We start from the raw sequence: 10565 nt of genomic DNA, 5'->3' as shown, positions 1-10565 counted from the left end.
ATCTGAGTTCATATTTGCGTTAAAATCCTACCTTACCTTGTTTTATGATTCTGATTACATGTTTACAGGGCATACAAAGATACAGGATGGCTCTGGATGTGTGCTTCAGTCAGAGGTTTTGACCTGTGTGTGTATCAGTGAAGGATTTCCTTTACCTACCATCAAATGGCCGCTCCTAGAAAACCACACTCAGTACACTCTCATTACTACTGTGTCAAACCACACAGTCAACAGCACTGTCAGTCTCACTGTAAAAAACCATGGCAACAGCACTGTTGAATGTGTCAGCAACAATGGAAATGGAGAAGAAAGAGAAAACCTGCTGGTCTATAAAGAACATGGTATGTGATTTTCATCTAAACACTTTCCACTTTAAAATTTTCAGGTTTTTAGTACTGTATTTTTAATACAACCTCTGTTGTATAATTGTAATACATATAATCAGAAAACATTTTTCCTTACCATTTTATTTCTCTCGAGTTCAGAGCAACCATCTAGTTTTAGGCTGGGATTCCTGAAAGTCATCATTGCCTTTTTGACTGGGGTACTTTTTTCAATAATCGTGTGCTGTTTGGTCAAAAATTGCTACAGGTACAACATTTACTTTAGTAATTATGATTAGGTTTTCTCTGTACATACATTTTAATATATATTTGTAAACATGTTCTATAAAATTAACAGTTTTTCCAGAAAAAAAACAGAAGAGCTCCAGAAATTCTGATGAGACTTTGGAGATGGAGACACGTCAAAATGATAAACTGGTATTTATGTTCTTTTGGCTTCTTTGACATGCTCCTGGCTTTGGCTCCTATTGAAACATGATTTTCTGCACAAATGGTCATGATGCAATTAATTTTAAAAATGAAAGAAAATCTGCAATTCAGGGTTTCTGGTTTCAATGTGTAGGACTGAATTAAGACTGGCCAGCAGCACTGCAAGTCACTGAAAGTATTATTTTTATCTCTTCCTTGAATAACTGCAACATTTTATATAGCTCAGTCAATTTCAATTTATGCTATACTCAAGAATATTTTGGATGTTGCACTGTTGTAGATATGATAATGATGTTTTTTTTATTGTTTACCAATTCAGTTAGTAGCTGGAAACTAACTGCGATATCAAAAAACTAATATATTTGCTCACACAAAAGTTCTGCTCTCATGAGAGACTTTTCCTTGACTCTGAGAAGCAATAACAATAACAATAACAAATACTCACTAAACACGCCCAATAATATGAAAAGAAGAAGACAGAATTTGATGAACAGGTCATTGATGTTGAATGTAGCAGCTAAGTCGGTCAAATCATGGCAGTGCAAATTCATGCAACATTAATTTCATGTATGCAAAGAGTTAAAGCTTAGATCATGTAGCATCTTGTTTCTGTCACACTCTGCACCATCTTTTCAAGTGCATTGTAAATGATAAAAGTAATTCAGGGTTAATTTTTTTTCTTCAAGCTGATGCAAAAATGAGAAGAAACTAAAGAACTTTGTGTATGAAGCAGAATATAAATATACAAGAGGGGCATGAATAAGACATATTATTTACTTTGAACTCAACAGGTCCAGCACTTCAAGACAATCAGATGCTAAACTCAAACAGCGGGAGAAAAGAAGTGCAATATGCTACAATTAATTTTTCCCTGTTGAAAAGAAATGGAAGAAAGCAGGAAAGCACGAAGACAGAGTATGGTGAAATTAAGAAAGTAGTCAAAGAACAACATGAAGATGCTGAAGAGGAAGATGAATTGTTAGAGGCCAAAGAGGTTGAGATGGTGGTGGAGTTGGAGATGAAATACCGTGAACCAGAAAATGAGGAAGGGGGGAACGAAGCAGTGTACTCCATTGTGAATGACATAATCAGTGAAATTTGAGGAACATTTTACTGTGGAGTTAACTGGGATAAAAGTACCTTGATCTCATCAGATGTATGAATAATGAGCTTTTGAACTATTTCCACAATGCTGTGAACCTCTACATGCTACAGCAGGGACCATGAAAATTCATTAAGTCAGCAAAGTGAGCAAATGAAGTTAGACAGAATTGAATTGTTCCACTCTTATTTTGTGCCAATATAGTAGCGCAACATGCAACCACGTCTGTTATCTTTGCTATGCTTTAATTCAAGTTTTCATTCAAGTAATATATATATTAGTCTTTGCTTATTTTACCTATGCTGTTCTGTTGTAACCTTTGGCCATTAATTACACTCGCCTGTAGGAGGCAGAGTAAGCCATTTGTGCCACAAGTCAAATGTTTAAAATGGTCTGTTGTGGCACTGTGAGTCTGCTGCTTCCTTGCAGATGGCTTTTTGCATTTTGTCTGATTATGCATGATGAATTAATAAAAATGAACATTTTATAAACATCTAATTCTGTTAGTCTGAATCATGTAACACAAGCAGGTTTCCTCAGATATTAAACTGTTCCACACCTATTAAACTAGGAGGAGGTTTCTCTCTCTGGGGGTGAGGGTACCTGGACCTGGGGGATAGAGTATGTTTGGGGAGTGTGATTGTGTGTACAGTGTCCATTTGTGTTTGTCTCCACGTTCCATATTTTATGAACCTATTTCAAGTCGAACGAAGCATCTTTTTTTTTTGGGTGAATTCAATTAAATTAAATTTTATTCATATAGTGCCAAATCACAACAACAGTCGCCTCAACGTGCTTTATATTTAAAGGCCATCTCCTGCGACCGGTTGGGGTGATAGAAGGAAGACTGGATGAAACACATGCTGTGGACGAAAGCCGGAGATTAATAACAAGTGTGATTCAGCAGAGAGGTTTATTAACACATGTTGATTGAGAAAGGTGACTGAAAAGGAAATACTTATCATAGATAATTGGGAAACTTACTGGCGGAAACCTGGTCTTGTTAGGAGAACAACTTTGGATGGAGCACCTCTCATTTCTAGAAATATGGACAAATTTAGTAAACCCCTCAAAATATGACCCCACATAGCAGAGAGGTCTGGCCCGGATCTGGTGTCAAGCCGGCACTGCTGGCTGACTTCTGGCATGGTAAGTCGTATGTCATCCAGATATGGGCCAGGCCTGGCGTAGATGGCACTGTTTATGTGATAGCATGCCACATCTGTCCCGATTGTGGTTTGGTTTATGGGGCCCAGGCTCAACAAAAACAGGTCTGGCCCGGATCCGGCATCAAGCTGGCACTTCTAACTGACTGTAGCTCAGGAGGTAGAGCAGGTCACCTACTTATTAGAAGGTTAGTGGTTCGATCCCTGGCTCCTCCAGTCTGCATGTCAAGAGTATGAATGTAGTTAGGAAGCACTCAGTTTAGAGAAAGTGTGTGATTGGGTGAATATGACATGTTGTATAGAGCACTTTAAGTAATCTGTGAGAGTAGAAAAGTGTTATATAAGAATCAGTCCATTCACTGTCTGAACAGAGTTTCGTCATGTCACTTTTGCACTATTATGGTCCGGTGCATGTTGTTATTACATGGCTTGATTAAGGTACACATTAGGCTGACTTCTGGGGCTAGAGCTGAAACTGTTCTGGGCCAGCACAGGTCCAGCAGTGTGTCTTCAACTGGCCTTGTGCTGGCCCATGTGTAGGCCACTTCTGGCAAACTGATCTGGGCCACCAAAGGGCCATCAGTCTTTGCAGTATGTGGGCCATGTGTAAGCACATTGTGTGGGCCAGATCCGGACCATACCAATTTTGCTATGTGGGACTATCCAGAGTTGGGACCAGGAAGCAGAATTGCAGTCTTACACTCATCTCTGCAGCTTCTCTCCTCCTGTTATGTTAGATAAAATGAATCAACACCCCTGAGTCATTCTAACTACCAGAAATCTCGAAGCACAGGCCGAGGGGGCAGTGTGGCAGCAATTGTTCACACCAGCGTATTAATCAACCAAAGACCAAGACAGACTTTTAATTCATTTGAAAGCCTGATGCTTAGCCTCGTCCACCCCAGCTGTAAAACTCAAAAACCAGTCTTATTTGTTAGCATCTATCATCCACCTGGGCCTTACACAGAGTTTCTGATTTCTCAGACTTTTTATCTGATTTAGTGCTCAGCTCAGATAAAATAATTATTGTGGGTGATTTTAACATCCATGTAGATGCTAAAAATGACAGCCTCAACATGGCATTTAATCTGTTATTAGACTCAATTGGCTTCTTTCAAAATGTAAAAGAACCCACCCACCACTTTAATCACACTCTAGATCTTGTTTTAACATATGGCATAGAAACTGAGCATTTAACAGTGTTTCCTGAAAACCCTCTGCTGTCTGATTATTTCCTGATAACATTTACATTGACAATAATTGATTACACAGCAGTGGGGAGTAGACATAATCACAGTAGATGTCTTTCTGAAAGTGCTGTTATCATCTTCAATCCTCCAGCAGTCTACACCTATTGCAGCATAACTAAGGGAGGATTCAGGGTCACCTGGTCCAGCCCTAACTATATGCTTTACCAAAAAGGAAAGTTTTAAGCCTAATCTTAAAAGTAGAGATAGTGTCTGTCTCCTGAATCCAAACTGGAAGCTGGTTCCACAGAAGAGGGGCCTGAAAACTGAAGGCTCTCCCTCCCATTCTACTTTTAAATACTCTAGGAACAACAAGTAGGCCTGCAGTGCGAGAGCAAAATGCTCTAATAGGGTGATATGGTACTACAAGATCATTAAGATAAGATGGGACCTGATTATTTAAGACCTTGTATGTGAGGAGCAGGACTTTGAATTTAATTCTGGATTTAACAGGAAGCCAATGAAGGGAAGCCAATATAGGAGAAATATGTTCTCTCTTTCTGGTCCCTGTCAGTACTCTTGCTGCAGCATTTTGGATTAACTGAAGGCTTTTCAGGGAGTTTTTAGGACTTCCTGATAATAATGAATCACAGTAGTCCAGCCTAGAAGTAATAAATGCACAGGATATTTCTAATTTTAGAGATATTGCGCAAATGGAAAAAAGCAGTCCTACTAGGGCTGGGCGATATGGCCAAAAATCCATATCGCGGTATAATTTGAAGCATGCGGTAACGATATATATCGCGATATATTATTTTCTTCTGTACAGTATACAGTATGTTCTGCATTATAAGGCAAACTTAAAATCCTTTAATTTTTTTTAAAAAATTAATTTTTTTCAAAATTATAATCCGGTGCACCCTGTGTATGAATTCCGGTTGTGCTTACTGACCTCGAACCGATTTTATGTGGTAAACAGCACTCAAAAATCTGTCCAAAAGTGTTTTACTACGACTTTGGCAAGCTACGAAGCCGCACCGCTTGATGGATTGTTGGAGCATTACAGCTACCGTAGTCAAGAGACTTGTGGGGTCATATGGGTCCGAAACTCCGTCCGCTGCAGGTCCCGAACAGTGTTGCCAACTTAGCGACTTTGTCGCTATATTTAGCGAGTTTTCAGATCTCCTTAGCGACTTTTTTTTCTAAAAAAGCGACTAGCGACAAATCTGGCAACTTTTTCTGGTATTATTGGACACTTATTTATGACGACTTTTTGACGTGAAAACGCGTATCGCTCTTACTCGCAAAAAGCAGCGGTGCTGCCGTCTTATTGGAGTGTTCATTCTTTTGGGGGAATTGTTGACTTCTATGGTAGCTGGTAGGAACTGCAGCAGTTCCTGATAAAACTTGTGCTTCCCATTAACGATTTTCATTACCGGTAAATAATTTAGTATTTGAGCCCAGATTAATGATGTGCTAGATCAGGGGTGTCCAAACTTTTTTCACTGAGGGCCACATACATAAAAATAAAGGAGGGGCTGGGCCACTTACTAGAAATTAGGTATATAGCCTTAACTTTAGTGTATTAAAGTTAGAAAAATCATTTAAAAGTGGTCAAATGTGTTATATTGTTGAACGTAATTAAAGACAAAACTGCCTTCATCACAGCTTTCCATAAATGGATCTTTCTTCATTTATTCAGAAAAAGCTTTGGTAGCTCAATCTCAGAACAGCAGCCTCAAATTTCTTCTTAGGCAGAAGAGTTACAGCACAGAGAAAAAACAATAAAGGGGAAAATGGGACGGGTAAATTTCAAGCTTGTTATTTAAGTTATTAGGCTTAGCAACACACCTATTAACGTTCGTTTGAAATGGTTATCAACATTAACAGACTGAACTGGACTTAATAACAGGAGTGCATATAATTTTAGTAAATTATTCTGGTGAGTATCAGCTGCGCTGGGTATGTAAATCAGGCCATCCAGCTGCGGCGCTGATCCGACGGCACAAAAATCTGGACAAATGTCACTTGATCAAGGAGCAAATCTGCATGCTATTGTAGCCTTTTCCTGGACTTTTTGAGCACGAAAAAAATACTGTTGCTGACCCTGCAGGGGAGCTACCCTTTGCGTTACTTTCTGCTCTCACTCAGCACAAATGTAGGATGCATAGGCCTGATGTTTGGTTTCATAATGACGTCGTACATTATACTCTTTCATAACTGCCACAGTTTCAGTGCAGATCAAACAGACACACTTCCCCTTTAATTCTTTGAAGAAATATTCACTCTCCCACCGTGTCTGAAATTTTCTGCATTCACTTTCTACCTTTCGCTTCTTTGGTTCTGCCATGTTTAGTAACTTGGGGTAAATTTCTTCTGTGATTGTCCTTTTTGGTTGAGCAACTGCCTTGATCCACAGTAGCACCCACTGGTGTTAAAGCTAAGAAGTGCAATACACTCAAGCAAAAGTTGAAGTGCGGGCCATATTCTATTGTATTTATAAAATTTCTTGTGGGCCAATTAAAAATGGACCGCGGGCCGCAGTTGGCCCGTGGGCCGTAGTTTGGACACCCCTGTGCTAGATGAACCTCAGGTAGTTAATCTGGTTTCATTAATGTAATTTATTTCCATTAGGTCTTAAGCTGAAGCCCACAGTAATGGTTCCCACACTGACAGAGGGACAGCAGGCCACACTGACCTGCACTGCTCCTGGTCTCTGCTCTGGATCTGTTCCTGAAATCACCTGGACATGGAGAGGAGCAGGAGGGACTGAATCTTACATTACAGGAAACAGCACTGATTTCAAGACTGAGAATCTGACTGCTTTCACACAGAGACACATCTCAACTTTAACCTTTAAATCTTCAGCTGAACAGCACAACACCACTGTTACCTGTAAAATCCACTTCACAGGTGAAACAACTACAGAAGAGGCTGTGAGTTCTTTTACACTCTCATTGTTTTTGTTTTTAAATCTACTGACGTTAAGAAAGTCAGAAAGTTAAGGAAACTACTGTAATTTATATTTTTTGTCTCATAGATCATCACTGGGGTGACAAGTATGAGGGAGGGAAATGTTCTGAATCTGACCTGCAGTGTTGAAAGTTTCCCTCCAGCTCATATTGTGTGGAAAAAAGTTCCTTCCAACACAAACCTTCAGACCAGAAACACTGACCTGTGTGTGTATCAGTGAAGGATTTCCTTTACCTACCATCAAATGGCCGCTCCTAGAAAACCACACTCAGTACACTCTCATTACTACTGTGTCAAACCACACAGTCAACAGCACTGTCAGTCTAACTGTAAAAAACCATGGCAACAGCACTGTTGAATGCGTTAGCAACAATGGAAATGGAGAAGAAAGAGGGAACCTGCTGGTCTATAAAAACTTGTCTAAAAACATGGTATGTGCTTTTCATCTAAACACTTTCAGATTTTCGTTGTATGTACTACATATAATTCAAAACAACATAAACATTAACTTTTTTCCTTTTCATTTTATTTCTCTCGAGTTCAGAGCAACCATCTAGTTTTAAGCTGGAACTGCTGAAAGTCATCATTGCCTTTTTGACTGGTGTACTTTTTTCAGTAATCGTGTGCTGTTTGGTCAAAAATTGCTACAGGTACAACATTTACTTTAGTAATTATGATTAGGTTTTCTCTGTACATACATTTTAATATATATTTGTAAACATGTTCTATAAAATTAACAGTTTTTCCAGAAAAAAAACAGAAGAGCTCCAGAAATTCTGATGAGACTTTGGAGATGGAGACACGTCAAAATGATAAACTGGTATTTATGTTCTTTTGGCTTCTTTGACATGCTCCTGGCTTTGGCTCCTATTGAAACATGATTTTCTGCACAAATGGTCATGATGCAATTAATTTTAAAAATGAAAGAAAATCTGCAATTCAGGGTTTCTGGTTTCAATGTGTAGGACTGAATTAAGACTGGCCAGCAGCACTGCAAGTCACTGAAAGTATTATTTTTATCTCTTCCTTGAATAACTGCAACATTTTATATAGCTCAGTCAACCTGTAGCAATTTGGTCAAAAATTGCTACAGGTACAACATTTACTTTAGTAATTATATCAGGTGTTCTCCTTAGATAATTTTAATATGTATTTGTAAAAATGACCTTTTCTCCAGAAAAAAAGAGCTCCAGAAATTCTGAAGATAGACTTTGGAGATGGATTTTTTTTGTTGTTGAATTTTTTAATGACTTGAGTGAATAATAACTACAATCTTCTTTGTTTTTTTCAGTAGACCCTATAGTTTTTAAATATTGATCTCTACCAAATGGTTGAGTTATCACTTAATGGTTTACTTATATGTTATGTAAATACAAGTACAGTAGATAATACAATTGCAATAAATTAAATAATATACCAAATTAAAACATAATTAATAACAAAAACAACAACATTCCAGCAAAGGAAAATATTGTATCAAAAACAAAAAAGTGCATTTCAGAATTTTTTAATCTTGACTGCATCTGCCCTAAACTGCAGTAGCAGAAAAGTTTCACATTCAGGACAATGGTGATTGAATCGGGCACTGCAAAATCATTTTTACTTTCAAAAACAAAAAGAAAAAAAAAGAAAAAATATCCATAACAAAGGAAATATTTGCATTAAACATTTCCTAATCAACTTTTCTCAACAACATTCTACACACTTTGTATCAGTCAATGTGACAGAAATATGTGCAGTATATACACAACTGTATAAATGTAGAGCAGAGGTTGGCAACCAGCAGCTCACTGGACACATGTGGCTGTTTAGCCTCTCAGCTGTGGCTCCTGGAAACGCTAAAATAAAAAAAAAAGAAACTATTTGAAATTATATGGGAGAAAAATACAAATCTAGGCTTGTATCTGTCATCTGTCTGTGCCCTAACAGCATTTTAGTCCCCCCATGTGTGTGTGTGTGTGTATACCAGAGATGGGCAGTAACGCGTTACTTGTAACGCGTTACTGTAATCTGATTACTTTTTTCAAGTAACGAGTAATGTAAGGGATTACTATTGCAAAAACGGTAATTAGATTACCGTTACTTTCACGTAGGAACGCTGCGTTACTGCGTTACTAAAACCGTGATTTTTTGCGAGAACGTCTCATGACAGTGACGTAAGCGAGTGCGACGTTCGTGACAACAGCTGTGTGCAGATCATAATATATCGAGTGCGGGACAGAGTGTAGCATGCAGCGTTTAAAGCGTGGAAGTACTGACCTTATTTTGAGTTTGATTCCATAAAAAGTGACAAAAACATTAGTGTCCGTTGTGCGTGGGAAGAAAACTTCTTTTTACAGCGAAAAAACCCCCTAAACGTCCAAGCAAGCACCGAGTGTACTACGACGTAATGTGAAATTCACAGAGAAACTCGCGGATTCTTCCACTGACCGCTGCAGCACACCTGCACCAGGGTAAACCTCCTCCGCCTACCCCAGTCCTGCTTTACAGGTGAAAATAGAGCAACAGGACCGCTAGTCTTTGATTTTATTTATTTTCTGCTGTGTTTTACTTGCATCTATTTGAAAGAGTGAGTGTAAACACAAAAAAATATTTTATTTTATGTGCTGGAATGTGCAGAAAATAGGTTTAAATGTTAAACAAATTTCTTCCAGTCAGAGAATGTTGCATATAATTTAATTTTTGCTTGATGCATAAAGTTAAAAGATTAAAACTAATAAAACAAGTTTTAAAAAGAGACTTTTCCATTTGATTACATTTTGTATGATGGATTATGCAGAAAAAGTAGAATTGGGCTGAAAGATCTATCGCTTTATCACCTATTCAGGTTGTAAATCGTGTTTTTAAAAAGTAACTAAGTAATTGATTACTTTTGAAAATAAGTAATCAGTAAAGTAACGGGATTACTTTTGGGGGGAAGTAATCAGTAATTAGTAACTGATTACTTTTTTCAAGTAACTTGACCAACACTGGTGTATACATATATAAAATATGTGTGTGCATGTGCTCTCTTCTCTCTTACAGCAATTCATGTGAAACACTGCAGTTCTTACAGTACAGTTCTTCCCTGGATTGTTGCTGGTGTATCTCTCATTTTGAATACCTTCTGCATAACCTACATATGGTTCCTTTGGTATGTTTCTCCACTTGTATTTTTATCTATTTTTGACTCTTTGAATGCAGTCACATAATGGGCTTCTGTTTCTTCCTATTAAAGGAATTCAAGAAAAAAGATGAACCTACATCAGGAGGAGAGAACCTACATGTAACTGCAAAAAGTGGATGTGTCACCAGATTATGATGTTATTGCACAACATATAAACTGAAAAGTCAGGTTTCAGATAGCTGTGTGATTGTAATGGCA

At 38.1% G+C, this 10565-nt stretch overlaps 1 long non-coding RNA gene across 1 annotated transcript; it reads left to right on the top strand.

Moving 5' to 3' along the window:
• The first annotated feature begins 7560 nt into the window (after positions 1 to 7560).
• Positions 7561 to 10285, top strand: LOC102079905 (uncharacterized). The gene is made up of 4 exons (XR_001223022.1): positions 7561 to 7632; positions 7746 to 7851; positions 7942 to 8021; positions 10226 to 10285. It is a non-coding gene; the product is annotated as an uncharacterized LOC102079905 (long non-coding RNA).
• The last annotated feature ends 280 nt before the right edge of the window (positions 10286 to 10565 follow it).

The sequence above is a fragment of the Oreochromis niloticus genome, linkage group LG11 (assembly GCF_001858045.2).
Source record: "Oreochromis niloticus isolate F11D_XX linkage group LG11, O_niloticus_UMD_NMBU, whole genome shotgun sequence".
Classification (NCBI taxonomy): Eukaryota; Metazoa; Chordata; class Actinopteri; order Cichliformes; family Cichlidae; genus Oreochromis; species Oreochromis niloticus.
The sequence above is the reverse complement of the archived record's forward strand: the minus strand, read 5'-3'. Positions and strand labels throughout refer to the sequence as shown.